This window comes from Cibotium barometz, chromosome 26 (assembly GCF_041138505.1).
Source record: "Cibotium barometz isolate CiBa-2024 chromosome 26, ASM4113850v1, whole genome shotgun sequence".
NCBI classification, from domain to species: Eukaryota; Viridiplantae; Streptophyta; class Polypodiopsida; order Cyatheales; family Cibotiaceae; genus Cibotium; species Cibotium barometz.
The window spans coordinates 3,897,347-3,914,536 of NC_141071.1; positions in this window are offsets into that span (position 1 = coordinate 3,897,347).

The window sequence follows — 17,190 nt, forward strand, 5'->3', positions numbered from 1 at the left end:
CAAGTCCCAACTCAAAGTCCAAGGCTATTATGATAATGTCAACACCTCATGGGTGTCAAGGCAGCACAATAGGGATACATGTAAGAGCCAAGGGAACTAGACCATGGAGAGAAAGCAACAACCCAGACAAGCTTGTGCACCATTAAGCATTCAAAAAAGGTGGGTAAGAAAAGACATAATAGCCACCCAGGGAGCCACGCAAGTATGGGTGTACAAAGGGAAAACCAAAAATTCAGTGTGGAGTTTACCTCTAAATGAAAAGACGAGAGCCACAGGCACAAGCAGAATCAGGACCCAGCTACATCATGTGTCAAGGCAGCACCAAAATTGGTTTGGAGGAAGAAAACCATTTACCCAAGTAAACAAGAGAGTGCAACACCACCAATGTCACCCACCAAAGAGATCAAGCGAGGCCAAGTTCTAGACAACAGTAACCGCGCCGCAGAAGTGGACCCCCACAAGCATAAGATTCACAACAAGATTTTGTTGATGTTCTCCATTGGATGGAAGGAAAACTTAGGAGTTTCCATTTTGAACTAAGGCGTCTACAACAAAAAATACCAAGCTGCTCCAAAGTTCTAAGTTGGTTCCATTGGAAATAACGCAAGAAGAAGGTGACAAAGGACAAGTACCTTAATACCACAAGAAATGACTTTAATTTTCAATCGATACAAGGTAAATGGTTAATCATTTCACACCATGAAATTTCTAGCCCATTTCACGCCATGAAACAGGTATATACATTTCACGAGCTCAATTTCTATTCCTCCCCATGCATATTTTTTGGACTTGGACTGAACCATCTAGGGTATCATCAATTGCATGCATAAGGGAAAGCGACTAGTTCATGACGTGAAAACCTCTGCTTGGCAACGTTTCATGCCGTGAAAAGCTACAAACCATTTCACGTTGTGAAAGGGCTAGGAGTTTTCATGTGTGAAACAGAAAGAAAAATCCAACAAATAACATTTTGCCATGTGGCATCCCCAATTAAGATGGCCGCCATGCCGATGAGCTAGACCATAAAAATGATTACCTTTCCCTTTTTTTACCCTTTGCTCCTATTGTTCTTCAAAAGTCTGCATCTCAACACTGCCACCACGTGCGCTTCATCAACCCAACACTTCACCACTTCCACTCCTCAGGTAGGAGCTTATATGATCTCACATATTAATGCTTCACATCTAGTGACTCCATCTGATGTTAGCCCTTACTCTTACAAATGTTCTAGATTGATAGATATTAGCTAAGAAAAATCATCATTGATCACCTGACCATTTCACGCCGTGAAATCCTAACTCTGCTATTTCACGGAACCATTTCAGGCCGTGAAATCCTTACCCTGCTATTTCACGCCATGAAATCCTAACCCTGCTATTTCACACCGTGAAATCCTAACCCTACTATTTCATGGTGAAGCACTATTTCACGCCGTGAAATGCTAACTTTGCTATTTCACGGATAAGCACCAATTCACAACCACACTGCACTTATGTTACTTCTCACCTTACTGACCCTCTTTCCACCTTAGAGGATTACTTACATGTTCACATCTTTAAAAAAAAAAAGCCATTTCATGCCATGAACCAAGTCGCATTTCATGTCATGAAATGCCCTAATAGACCTATAAAACACCTGGCCGTTCCTCCCAACATAACAAAACATGTACCAAGTTATCTTGAATTTCTACCAATCACAACAGAGGCTGACACTCTCTTGATTTTGTTACAGATGGCTTCCACACAAGACTTCGACCCGCAGTATGAAGAGACTCCTGCAATCACTCATGTAGTGCCACCGGATCTCCTGCAGCAAAAAAGAAGAGGAAGACAAAACAAGATCCTATGCTCGAATCACCGACGAATGGAAAGAAGAGGGGCATCAAGGCACAAAACTTACTTATCTTCACCCCTATGCCAAGGGCCTGAAGGAGACGATGATCCAGTAGGACGTCTAGAAAGAGTAAGGGAACCTCCTTTTCTAGTATCACAACCTAGAATGCCTCAAAATTTTGGAAGACACAAATGTGCAATACAAGTTGGAGAAACAGAGCTTAGGAAAAATGGCGGAGGTACTCCCCATAACCTTCAATCAAACACTATGTGTAGAGTACCTCAAAACATACAACAAAAATACCAAGTGAGGAACCATCACCAAGTTCGATGGATCCAAAGAGAAGATCCATATCATAGAAAACATGATCAGAGAGGCCCTTATCTTGCTACCTCCAGTCGGAACACATCTCCATCACATTGATCAGATGCTTATGGAAGATATGTTGAAAAAGCTCTCCTACAATTCTAACGGGGCAGAATATGACAACATTAAGGAAGAAGTGGATGAGAGATCCTGTCATGCCAAGTCCATGATTATGAAAATCAAACCAGTGGGACAAGTACAGCCGCATACTCCTTTCACAAGATAGCCAAGGTGCATGAGGAGAAGGAAGATGATTGGGCTTGGTACCTACATAAGAAGATGGAGAACTACCTCAAATCTCACTAATCAAAGGTTTGTAACCCCTACCTTCTCACCAAGATTCTAAGCCATGAAGGCAACAATCCGATACCCACAGCCCATCAAGAACAACCTGTCTAACAAGTTCAGCAAGAGGGGATGCCGACTCCTACATAGCTATAAGTAAAACTGCAGTTAGGGGGGGGGAAAGCTATTCTCAAGGACACCAACGAGCTCTTGAAGGAGATATCCAAAGGTGCCAAGGAAGGAAAGAGGCAAGACAAAACAAAACATATGAGAGGTAGCCTTACAGATACCTCTAGAAAGCTAGTAACTAGGCAACGGGTTGCAGAGGAAGCCAAACGACTGGAGGAATATGTGGCCAAAGAAATCGTAGAATATAATGTATCCCTAGAAGTCTAGGAAGTTCCCTTGTAGGTGACAACAACAATTTATGCCAAATCAGGCGTAGAAACTATCAACTTCACCGACGAACAGTTACCCTTGAGGACAAGGGAACTGGACATACCAGAATCTATACTCTGACCCCCCCCTTTCTAGCCTGGTGGACTTGGTCTTCAAAACCTCTTGCATGTGCATGATACAATACTTTCATATCTTCCCCCATCAATTGAGAAGGGAGAACAAACAGACAAGGAGGAGCAGCCACAACCACAAGTAGAGGACATTAAGCATATTGAGGAAACATCCATAGTACCTCAAGAGCCTAATACGGAGGAACAGCCAAAGAAGCCGAAAAGAGAAAAAGGAAAGAGGATAGTCCCAGCCCCAAAACAAAAAAAGATGCCTTAAATTCGACTACCACAAAGGCACAAGTTCATTCTCAGAGTAGCTGGCCATGCCTTAAATTCAACTACCACTAAGGCATAAGTTCATTCTCAGAGTAGCTAGCCATGCCAATAGATGCCTTAAATTTGACTACCACAAAGGCACAAGTTCATTCTCAGAGTAGCTGGCCATGCCAATAGATGCAGATACGTTCCTAGAAGAGAGCTTGGAAGGAATGGACTAGCTGCTATAGCTCCAGCTTCAAGAAATGGAAGGCTCCACTTCTACCAGCACAAATAAATAGTCACAAGAACAGCGAGTGTGGTGATGCGACCTCATGAGACCACACATCTACTACATAACATGCATGCCGAGCTATGGAAGCAAACCTACCACTAGCCAGGTGCAAGCCTTGAAAGAATAGCTAGCTGTAGCCAAGGCCACACAAAAAGAAACAATTGTTATAAGAGTTTAAAGGCTACAGAGGACCGAGAAGCAAAGATGACAGCATTGGAAGAACATAACACGATGCTATGAGCGACGCAAGAAAATTTTCAGGAGGCACAAGGAAAATGAGACACTCAGCACATAGTTCGAACAGGCTAAGGAATAGCTCCAAAAAGAAGTGGAACATAACAAAGAGAAGGAAGCACAACACAAACACCAACTAAAGGAAGCTCATGCCACCTTCCAAGCTAAAGAAGAGGGGTTTACCAAACATATAAGTGAGCTCAAAGAAGAAAAGGCTTCCGCTCAACAAAAAGTGAGACAAACATGCAAACCGAGCATGAACTGCTCAACAAAGCACATGCAGAAAAGCTAAGGGAGCTGAATGACAATATTGGTGCAAAGAACAAGGAAATCGAATAGATGTTTGAGAGTCACTAGCAAGTTCTTGAGCATGTCAACCAGTAGCCCACTAGCTAAGCACTGGCATAGGATTGCTTCAAGAAACTAGAGGAGGCTCAGGCCCAAGTAACCACCCACCAACAGAACTATAAACGAAGAAATAGAGAGAAGGTACACAAAGCTCAGAGCTTCTCGAGATGCTAGAGAAGCTACAACTTCCACGCTCCTCAATGCTAAAGATAGAAGGATCGAGGAATTGGAGCAACCAGCTAGCCCTAGAAGAATGGCCTCAAAGACATGAGCAAACAGATGAGTTACCACAACAACTTACCAAGCATCAATAGATAGGTTCATTTTGCCAATGACTCCTTGGGCCCCCCTCCTCAAACCCTTACTTTGTTTTTATCTACACTAACACTCTCACTGCTGCAATATGAGATTAACCTAATAGAAGACCTCAATCTAGGAGATTTAACTCTAATATATCAGAACACGGAGAGTGATGCAGATCCCACTTTAGTAATGGGAATACTTAGAGGAGACTTACTAATCCCGCTGACACTTTCTTTTCCCAACTACATCCCATAGTGCTCAACCTTCAGAGTTAGTGTCGGGTGTTGCAACAATCGGCCATCTTGGATACAGTGTCGACAAACTTGACCTGTTTATGATTTTAATCGTCGTGACCATATAAAATATCCAAATGTCTCCCTGAAAGAAATCACAGACCTCCATGATTTTATGAAGACTATGAAACCTCCCCAGTTCAGGGGAAGGGCAAGAGGAGACCCCCAAGTCCTCCACCTCTGTAACTTACCTCGTGTTTACTTCCCTCTCTTGTTAGCTATTAAATCCTTATGCTAGTGTATCTCCTACTAACAAAACTAAGGCAGAGTATATCTTTTCGCGTTACTCATTAACCCTTGTTGAATTTCCCATACTAACCCTGTCAACCCCGAGGAGCTAGCACAAACGTATCTCCACATAGGCAGCTCGATGAGGTGTATACACTCCACCCCCAAGATGACATTGCACCATTTACTAATCAAAATGTATTGGAATCTTTGTGAACTACAGAGTACGAAGGCTTAATTTGAGAAAGGAATCCACTCTTGAAGTCAAAAATTTTATGTTCCCATTAGGAGAAATAAGGGTTCATTTTTGGTATGATAAACTGGGTTGCTAGCAAGCTGAATACTACTCATGTTGTCACAATGAATGACAACGCTCATATCACTCTGTAGCTTGACATCATCTAGCAACTTTTTCAACCACATAGCCTCACATGCAGCTATGGCTGCTCCACGATACTCTGCCTCTGTGGTAGATAAAGCAACTGTAGGTTGCTTTTTACTGCTCCAACTCACAGCTCCACTACCAAGGCTGAAAACATAGCCACTGGTAGATCTCCTGTCATATGCACTACCGGCCCAATCTGCATCTGTATATCCATAGACATGCATGTCTTTTCCTCTCATAGAAAAGATCATAATGCGCGGTAGTTTTGACATATCTCAGAATCCGTCTCACAGCATCCAAGTGAGGTTTACGAGGACTCTGCATAAACTGACTCACCAAACCAACTGCATAACTGATATCTGGCCTCGTAATGGTCATGTAGATAAGACTACCAACCATTTTCCTGTACATGGTGATATCATCAAGCTCATCACCCGAATCAGCCCTAAGCTTCATGTTTTGCTCTAATGGTGTCAACATTGGTTTGCATGCTGTCATACCATACTTTGCCAGCATGTCAAGTGCATATTGCCTTTGCACCAACCATATACCTGTGTTTGTTCTTATCACCTCAATGCCAAGAAAGAACCTTAAATCACCAAGGTCTTTCATATCAAACTCTTTGCATAAGGAGGCCTTAACCTCATCAATGCCTTTCCCACAATCACCTGTGATAATCAAATCATCAACATAAATGACTATCATCACGATACCATCATGTGTCTTCTTCACATAAAGTGAAGAGTCTGCATTTCCAACCACAAATCCAATACTGACAAGATATCTTCTGATCTTGTCACTCCAAGCACGAGGTGCTTGCTTCAAACCATAGAGTGCTTTATTTAACCTGCAAACAAAGGTCAGATATTCTGGATGTACATAACCTTCTGGCTGTTCCATGTACACCTCTTCTTGTAGATCACCATTCAAGAAAGCAATTTTGACATCCATTTGATGTAAAGCCCAACCTTTTTGTGCTGCTAATGCAATGATAGACCTCACTGTAGCCATTTTAGCCACTGGGCTGAAAGTTTCATCATAATCAAGACCATAAGTTTGTGCATATCCTTTAGCGACCAGCCTTGCCTTATGTCTCTCTAGGCTGCCATCTGACTTGCACTTTACCTTATACACCCATTTGCATCCAATTGCATTCTTTCCTTTAGGTAACTCAGCCAATTCCCATGTATCATTTTTGTCCAAAGCATCCATCTCTTCATCCATGGCTTTCTGCCATACATGCTCTCCAATAGCCTCTGAATAGCATGTAGGTTCCACATGCTTTACCATAGATGTCATGTATGCATAATGCATAGCAAAATCTCTATATGTCAATCTTTCCACTGGATATCTGACTCTCTGGGATCTCCGCAATGCATGCGGGTCACTCTGTACACCTGTAACTCTGGCATGTGGTGGCACATATCTGTCCTGCCTAGCATCAGGTGTGCGTACAATAGGTATCCCGAGCTCCTCATCCAAACTCTCTGAGCTAGAAGACTCATAACCTGTGATCCCAATTCCCTCGACTTTCTTCTTGCCTTTATCCATAGCACTACTCCCAGTGCTCACACTCTCAACGTCCTGACCATGGTGGACGTACACTGCTACTACTCTCAGCTTCTGCTGCTGGCCCAGACATAGTAGTAGAACTAGAACTTGCTTGTGATGGCAAGTTCACAGGCACATTCGCCTCAAGTGTGTCAATGACTCCCTCATCTTTGGCTTTATACCAACTAGCAAGCTCATCGAATACAACATCTCGTGAGATGACTACTTGTCTAGTTTGAGGGTTATAACATTTGTAAGCCTTTTGATCCTGTGCATATCCAACAAAGACACATTTCTCTGCTTTAGGATCCAACTTCCGTCTTCTTTCATCAGGCACATGAACATAAGCTACACATCCAAAGACTTTCAGATGTCCAATATCTGGCCTGTAACCTGTAAGCCGCATCTCAGGCGTGCTTCCATGAATGGCTGCTGTAGGTGATTTGTTCAGGATATACACTGCAGTAGCACATGCTTCTGCCCAATAGTAATCTGGCATGCTCTTTTCATTGAGCATTGTCCTTGCCACTTCACATATGACACGATTCTTTCTCTCAGCCACACCATTCTGCTGAGGTGTATACCTGCAGGTCAACTGTCTTCTTATCCCATGCTTCCGCAAGAAATGCTCAAATGCTTTTGAGGTGTATTCACCACCTCCATCTGTTCTCAGACACTTAATCCAACAGCCATATTGTTTTTCTACAAGAGCCTTGAAATCCATGAATTTTTCCAGCACTTCACTCTTCTCTCTCAAAAAATATATCCATGTCATCCTGCTGAAATCATCTATAAATGTCACATAGTATAGACTTCCTTTGATAGATGGGTTTTGTGCTGGGCCCCATACATCACTGTGCACTATTTCAAGTGGTCTATTACTCATGTTTCCTTCTCTAGGAAACCTCAACCTTGCCTGCTTCCCAAACTGACAGGCTTCACAAACATGCATATGACCATCATATTTGAATTGAGGCAATCCACTGACAATGCCCCTTGTTTGCATGTTCTTTAATCTCTGTATATTGACATGTCCAATCCGCTTGTGCCACATGTCAATGTCTTGCACAATCCCATTACTCTTTGAAAACATGGCTGAACTCAATTCTGGTATGCCTGCATCCAATTTGAACAACCTTCCTTCCTTCTTGCCCTTGGCAACCAATCTACAGCCATGCTTAAAATCTTCCACAAAACAGCCTTTCTCATTGAATCTTACTTGTAATCCCTGCTCAACCATTTGGCCTACTGATGCCAAACTCTTTGTAATGGATGGTACATATAACACTTCTGACATATTTTTCACATTTCCATCATGCATCTTCAAAGGCACACTGCCAACATGTGTTATAAGACGCTGAGTATCATCTCCTGTGACCACATAACCATTTGTATCCAATGGTTGCATCTTCTCAAACCACTCACCATGACATGTCATGTGGTTTGAGGCACCTGAATCCATATACCATGATTCATCTCGAGCATTCTGAGAATCCATTGTCTCCATAACATGCTTCATTGCAAAAAGATGGTTTGAACTCCCATCATTGTTACTGGTAGATGCATAATTTCCATGTTGTGGTCTTCCATTCCTCGCATCATTCTGCTTTTTGTAACAATCTTTTGCCAGATGTCCAAGTTTGCCACAATAGTAACATTCAATCCCATTCAAATTTTGTTGAGGACCTTGCCATCGTCCTCTACCACGAGCACCTGTTCCAAATCTCCCCCTATGGGATTGAAATCCATGACCTCCACGTGATCCAAATGAGGACTGTGAATTCTGAAAATTCTGATTTGATTGTGGTTGAGTAGACCTGTCATTCCAACCACGTCCTCCACGGCCTCGAGGGGTAAATCTCCCCCTGCCTCGAGAGCCTCTAGATGAGTAAAAAGCCTGATTTCTTGCATGTTCATCATTGCTTGACGAGGATGCACCACCTGTAACACTCATACCACCAAGGCCAAGCTTCAATTCTTCAACAATGAGCAGTGACACAAGCTCATTAAAATCTGGCATTCCTCCCAATCTTACTGAGATGGAAGTGTCAAAAGATTTATATTCTTTGCCTAAACCACGCAATGTGAGAGCAACCAAATCATCATCATCCATTGGGGCATGGATTGATGACAAGGAATCAGCATAACCCTTGATTTCCTGAACATACTCATGTATACTCCGATTCCTTCGTGTTACACTGTGAATCTGTTGCTTTAGTTGTATCTTCCTTGCACCAGTGTCTGTCTCATACATACGGCACAATATACCCCATGCTTCTTTCGGTGTATCTGCATCTTGGATGTGAATGAGCAAGGCATCTGTTACACATATTGAAAAATAATGCAACACCTTCGAAGACCGCTCTACCCACTGCTTGTGAGCCAGTAAAACTGAGCATTATTTGGTTGAGGAGGTAGGTATGGCTCCGGATCTTCCTCCGAAACAAGACTCCATAAACCTTTGACTTTCAAAAAACTCTTCATTCGAAACTTCCACACTTGAAAGTTAGTGCGATCAAGCTTCTCTCCAACAATCTGTATCGGACCATCTCCCATTGTTGCAAAAAAATAGAGTAGATGTACCCTTTCGATTACAATGTACGAAGTACCTGTAATGCTCCAAATCTCTCCAAATCACATCAAATGCTGGCAAATTTTGTGCATTAACATCCCACAATGATTCACCAACAATGTACACTCGATCAAAGTTGAAATCAAATGAAACTCCTTCACAAAAAATTTTCTGGTTTTTTTCTCGCCAGTAAATTCTCGCCAGTAACCAGTCAAGATTATGCTCTAAATCCTTCAAATCTTGTCCAAATGCAATGATTCAACTTGCAATGGCTTCCCAACACATTGCTCCAACATATCCTAGAAGGGTTTGATCCAATTCTTCAAGGGGAATGAGAATCATCAATTTCTGTAACCTCTGGTTTGAATTTTTTTGCACCTGTCAGGTACCACCTCTCACTAAAAATGCTCTATCTCCTTCAAATCTTCTCCAAATCCAAAACTTTTTGATTCAAAAGTTTAGCAACTCATAGGACTCTACTTGTACCAGAGGAATTTGTCCAATTTGATATAGACAAGGATTAATGCCTTGATTAAAACTACTCTGTTTCTGGACAGACTTTCTGTAAACCTGCACACCTCTGATAAATCACTTCAATGAGCTCCAAATACATGAAATGAGCTGCAACCAAGCATCACAAGGCCTTAGCAATGTCTTTTCTAAACTCTCCAAGCTTTAAAGCATTCAATTTGGTGTCCAAATGAGTGAATTAGGATGTAATCTCTCCAAACTGTCCAGAAATCTGCAGCTTCATACGCCGCCTGCTCCTGTGGGCTGTAGAGAGAGGGGAAATCAAAATTGACTTGATAGGCTTGTTAGCAATGACCTAATCTACCTTGGGTATGAAGGGTTTAGCTCAATTTTCTCTGTAGCTCCTGCAATTGATCCTCCACGGGGGGTATGTCCACTGTTTGTGTGAAAAAACAGAAACTTTTACATAAATCCACTTTCACTTGATTTTGTTCAAATCTGTATGCATCAATCTGCTTCAAGATTCTGTATGTTGCTTGTGCCCACTTTGTTAATACATTTGCAATCCCAAATACATGTGCCTTTGTGTATACATTTGCCAAGAGTATACATTCACTTCAAGCTTTCCATGAAAGCTTAGAGAAAAAACCAGAATTTTTCACTTGCTTTATGCACTTCAATTTTCACTGAACCTGCTCTTTGGCACCTGCAATCCGCAGAGGGGGTCTTGCTACACTTACCAATGGTCCTTAGCTCTCAGATCTGATGCCGGTGTGTGCTCCATAGCTTTTCCTTTGCTCCAAGCTCCAATGGCTTCCTTCACAGCTTTTTCTTCTTCGTCCCTCTTCTCTCACTCACTCACACAACTCAGCTAATGAGCTCTTGGCTCTGATACCATGATAAAAAACAGGAGCAGGATGTAACACACACAAGAGAAGCAAACCCTAATCCATAACCATCAACCATAAAGAAAGAGAGAAGCCATAGTCACCATCTCTCTCACACACACAAAAGGGAACACAACATAGTGTTATGTCCACACTACAAGATAAACCTAATGTAATGTCCACACCACACATGACCAGCTGGACGCGGTCATAAACACACCATACGATATCTATCTACCATACTATCAGTCTGTCAGCACCCATGTGCTATCCTCCAGCTGTATACGAGCTTGACATTTCAACAGGCTTGTGGTATTAACTTGTTCTTAGAGTAGACACAATGTGGTCATCTGTTTATTTATTAAGCTGGGTTATTTTCCTTGACTTAGGCCAGTTATAAACCTTGATTAACCTTTGACACATTGCTTACTCTTGATTTACTTTCAATAATTTTAAACTCCTGTTAATTTGCTACACTAGCTCATTCATGTGACCCTTAAACTAAGTTCTCATAGCAACATCCATTGTGGTTTAACATGCTTGAATTTACATACTTTATATCTTTTGAATTCTAGCATACTTTCACTCTACTTTCTTATTTTGCAGACGGTCCACCACAACAACCCTATCGATCTTACCATACCATAGCTTCCGAGGACGGAATCTACATCAGGAAGGGGGGCATGTTAACCCATGACGGACATTGAGACGTACTATGTTTTACGTCATTTATTTAAATATTCTGAGTCATGGGCCGGGCTTGTCGGCACCATATGTTAAGGATAAAGGGATTGGGTGATCGCCGATGAGAGGCGCACCTTGAATGTCAGTAGGATAAGGGTTAGGATCGGCCGGCCATGTATGGGCGCCCAAGTGTGAACGGCCAAGTCACCTATAAGAGTCAAATGTAACCCTAAAATCCTCATTCTCATGTGTTGTGAATACAAGAGTGCTCTTGCCTTATCTCTTTGGTTTCCTTCTCCTGCGTGTGTGAGAGAGAGAGAGAGAGAGAGAGAGAGAGAGAGTGAGAGAGCGATCGAGCACTGTGTAGCGGCACGGCGGCGGAGAGGCGGTAGAGCAGCGCGACAGCGGCTCCTCCTTCACGGCTGCGACGCGGGAATCCTTCAAGGCGGCGGTTGAGCGGTGAGTGACACACCCTTTGGCATTCTGTTTGAGCTTCCTTCCCTGGTTGTATGCTTGCAGCCATTCGTGGCTCGCATACGGTGTCCGATAAGTCCCCAGCTACGACCTGTGCGGCAAAAGCGCACACTTACTTATTTATAAATTTTAAATCTATGGTTTTCTTGATTTTTATGTTTTACAGTTGATTGAATTAAATTCAAATGCTATGCCTTCCTTCTCTTTACATTCCAGCCTTTCTTAATCTTAGAAGGATTAACTAAGGGATTAATTAAACTCTTCTTATTGTTTACTCTCTTGATTTTAGAAAATTAGGTAGATTAGAGTTCTATAAATCTAATTTGGGTTAATTTAAGTTAAATAAAGAATGATAAAAATGAGAAATGGTCAGCCATACAAAGGAGGTTATGGCAAAATTTTCCAGAATTTTGTGGAAAAGAAAGTTGTTTTTATGTTATTCCAAAAGAGCAATTCCCACCATTTTTGCATCTAAAAGAAATATTCTAATTACTCCATGTACATATTCACCTATGAATATGCATGGATATCACTGATATTAATTATTAAATTTGATTTTTATGCATAAAAATGTAAGGTTCCTCCCTTTAAAAATGGGAGGAACACTTAAGATAGTCCGCTAAGTCTTATCTTGGGAAAAATTTCCTATTCATCGACACCTTGACCCTGTAGAGATTCAAGGATACGATTTATAGGTATGACCTAGCTCTATCCCGCAGGGGGAGCGTGATTTCCTAAACATCCAATCACCCATAGGGCAATTGATCAAAAATTGGGCAACTACTAGACTTGATTTCTAGGGACAACGCTTTTTTCCTCATCTTATGCAAGGCACAGCCGCTGGCCTAGTCTTCTTGAATAGGGTTGCCCAAGAACCTAACTATCTAACGTAGGGCTTTCACTTAATTTGTTGGAAAGCTACCCGACTAATCGGGTCCACCCATCCGTAGGATGGTGCCGTCAGGGCATTCCATCCTCCCACTTTCCACCCTACTCACGCATCAATTTGTTTTCTAATTAATACTACCACACTGTTTGACATAAATAAGCAGATTCCTTAATTAGGGCCCTTCTTTACAAGGTTCGTTATAACAGCCTTCTTACACAATACAATCATACCAAAGACAAGATGCAATTATATAAAAAGTTTATACATGAATCCATTTCCATACAAGCCAATCCGGCTCTCTTATTCTTATTCTGCCGATGATCTAGAATTCGGCCTTCCAGCCTCTACATGCTGGGCAAAACCCTACGGGACCATACACCTCATCGTCGGCCGCTGGCGAGGACTCAAGCCGGCCTGTCGCCCTCTCAGGCTCCATCGCTCGTCGATCCTCCCGCCCCTCTGCACACTAGGGTGGGCTTATTTACCGCACTAGCCTGGGCCCTCAGAACTAGGCAGCCTCATAATCTCTCGCCTCAATCGGCGATCCTTATTCTTCCAAAGGTATGAGGGATACCTTGGACCATTCCCGGGCTTTGCTAATGACGCCGCCCGGCTACACAAGCACGGAACGGGATTAGCGTTGAAGCCAAAAAGAAATCTTGAATTCCAAAGATAACAACTTCAATGCAATTTTCTAAGTATAGCATTCACAATGAAGATAACAATTTCAACGCAATAACATCACATAATTCGTAATTTCGTATAACTTTTAGGTCCTTGTTTTAAAAGAAAAAGACACCATTCATTAATACTAATTTAAGGAAAAATCTCTTCTTTTGAAAATTAACCAAGCTAACCTAGCCACCGTCTCCTTGAGGGGCTTGAAAAAGGTGGACTGGAGCTGCGTTGGGCGCATCTCCCTCCATCTCGTTGTTACGTGCGCCTCTTGAGGCAATATTTTGCCGTCTCCGGGATGAGGCCATCTTAGGCGTCGCCTTGTAGAGCTCGCTGTTGCGATCGTAACGCTTCAGTCGGATCTGAATTCCGAGCTCGTTTGCTCACCGTATGAGCAAAAGAATATGGCGCACGAACCCTCGCTTGAGCCAAAAATCCCTTACTAAAGTCTACGCAAATGGGGGGGGGGAGGGGAATTTGTGAGATGTCCTTAAGGCCAAAGGCAAAAACGTGGAGAGGGCTGGGAGGGGTTGCTGCAAGCCTCTCTGTAAGTCTATTCACACGGGGGGGAGAAGAGTTAAGGACACTGGTCCATGGCAAGAGGAGGATGGAGGAAAAATGGCTTATCTGAAAAGAGCCAAATGAGGGGGTGTGAGAGGGGTGGCTGCAAGGGCGGCTGTACTTGCAGCAAGTACGCTATGGCGGTACGGACGGCGGCACAACAGGGCATACGCTACACAGAAGTGCGTGCCGACTGAGGAGCACCCCGGGGGTTTATATAGCTGAGGGGTGAGGGTACGGGTGCTGCGCAAAGCAGGGACGAAAGGACGGTGTACCTTCAAAGGCTATGGATCAGTGGCCTGCATGGGTCTACCGGAAAGGTACGGTGTCGGTTGTCTGGGAAAGGAGTGGTACGCATGTACCTTATCCGGTCTGGGGTGTCCGCCCAAGGGTACGCGTGGACCAAACAGTGGACGGCCGTCCTTTGGTTCTTGGGCGGCCATTGTACGGGCGCCCTAGTAAGTGTGTACGGACCAAATTTTGGGGCGGGGTACCCAAATTTGGGACGCTCGCCTCGATTTGCGTGCCGGACCGCCCCGGGGGGCGAAAATGTTTTTTGTCCGGGAGGTTCTCCTGGTCGCAGGGGTTCAGATCGTTCGTTAATCGGACGTGCGGTCGTGCATTTATTAAGGTTTAAAGGTCACCGTTTTTTAACAAAATGATTAAAATTAGCGTATAGGCTTGATCCGGTGTCCGTTTTGGATGCTGTAAAATCCTATAATAGGGTAAAATCGCGCGCAGATTCCAAATTTGGGCTCAGAATTTGAAGATTCTAAGTAGAAATGACTCAAATAATAAAATCATTGATATTTATACCATAAAAACTCATAATTACATGGACATTTCTTTATTAGTGAAGATGGGTATGTTACATCCTTCCCCCCTTAAAGAAATCGAGATGTCCTCATCTCGTCATGAATTGGGGATAATCCTTTAAGAGTGTAGCTTCATCTTCCCAAGTTGCATCCTCTTCAGGGTAATCTTTCCACTGAACTAGATGTTCTACAAGAGTTCTATTTCAGAGTTGCCTTTCCCTAGAATCTATGATTCTATTGGGCTGTAATTCAAGGACTCCTTGAGTAGGGATTACAACTTGTTCATCATCAAGAATATGATCGAGATTGGGGACATATGGTTTTAATAAACTTACATGAAATACATTATGGACTTTGATATGGGCTGGGAGTTGGAGTTTATAGGCACTTTTACCTAGACACTTGATAACTGTATAAGGACCACAATACCTAGGGCTGAGCTTCTTATATTTCCCAAGTGATAGAGAACTTCGTTTGGGTCGCACCCGTAGAAGAACTTTGTCTCCTTCCTTGAAGATCCTTTCAGACCTCTTGTTGTCAGCATAATGCTTTTGTCGATCTTGGGCAGCTTTAATATCCCTTTGGATAGCTTTGGTTTGTTCCTCCATCTCTTCGAGCATTTTCCTGGATGCCTCAACTCTTATGGTTGGATCAGAGAAATTTAGAGGAGACAAGCATTCTTGCCCATAGAGTGCTTTGAAAGGTGACATTCCTATGCTTTGATGATAAGACGCATTGTAGGCAAATTCTACCAAAGGAAGGTATTGAATCCACCTTCTGGGTTCCCGTCCACAGTATGCTCTGAGAATGTCTTCAATTACTTGATTGACTCTTTCAGTCTGGCCATCGGTCTCTGGATGATAAGCTGTGCTAAAGCAAAGTTGAGTCCCCAGAGCTTGGAATAAAGATTGCCAAAATTTTGAGGTGAAGTCAGAATCCCGATCACTTACTATCCTTTTTGGGAGACCATGAAGTTTGAGGACTTCCTTGATGAATATTCGAGCAACATCAGAAGCTTTGAAGGTCTTCTTTGCTGGTATAAGGTGAGCTACTTTGGTAAGTAAGTCCACTACTACTAGAATGGAGTCATATCCTCCTTGAACAGTGGGGAGACTTGTGACAAAATCCATACTAATGCATTCCCACTTCATTTGGGGAATATCTAAGGGTTGAAGCTTTCCAAGCATCTTGACCCTTTCAGCCTTGATCCTTTGGCATGAGAGACATTGTTTCAAGTACCGAAGTACATCATTTTTCAAGCCTGCCCAATGAAAGCTCCTTCTTACCGCATTTAATGTTTTTGCATAACCTGGATGTCTTGCAGCAGCAGGGCTATCATGGGCTTCATGGAGGATTAGTTTCTTTAAAGCAGGATCCTTAGGGATACATAGCCTGTGATTGAAGTAGAGGTTTCCTTCATGAGTGGAGTATCCCTTGATTAGATTCTTCTCTTTCTCTGAACGTCCCCCTTCTTCTACTAACTTTATCATCCTTTGATAATCTGGGTCATGAGATGAGACTTCTTCCACCTTGACCAGTATGGGATTATTTGGCATTGAAATTGCATTCAAGAAAGATTTGCGGCTAAGTGCATCAGCTACCACGTTATCCTTCCCAGGGCAGAATTTGATGTCGAAATCATATTCTTGTAGAATTTCAATCCATCTCCTTTGCCGCATGTTGAGGTTAGGCTGGGTGAAGATCCACTTTAGACTTTTGTGGTCAGTTACAAGCTGGAATTTGCCTCCCAAGAGATAATGTCTCCATAATTTGAGACAATGAACAATTGCTAAGAGTTCCAAATCATGGGTGGCATAGTTTGCTTCATATTGCTTCAGCTTGCGGGAAGTATAAGCGACTGGTCTTCCTTCTTGGCCTAAGACGCCACCAAGTGCTAGACTACTAGCATCGGTAACCACTTCAAATTTCTTGGAGAAATCCGGAAGCTTTAAGACTGGGGTAGAAGTAATAATGACTTTCAGCTGATCAAAGCTGTTTTGATGGATTGGCAACCACACTATTTTGCAATCCTTCTTAAGAAGATCTGTCAAGGGTGCAGCTACCAAGGCATAATCTTTGATAAAAATCCTATACCAACCCGTGATTCCCAAGAATCCACGAACTTCACGAACTGATTTAGGGGGTGGCCATTCTAGAATATCCTTGACTTTGGCAGGGTCTACTGAGATGCCATCTTTGGAGACGATGAATCCAAGATACTCAATTTGATGAGTAAAGAAGGTACATTTGCTTTTCTTGGCATAGAGTTTGTGTCTG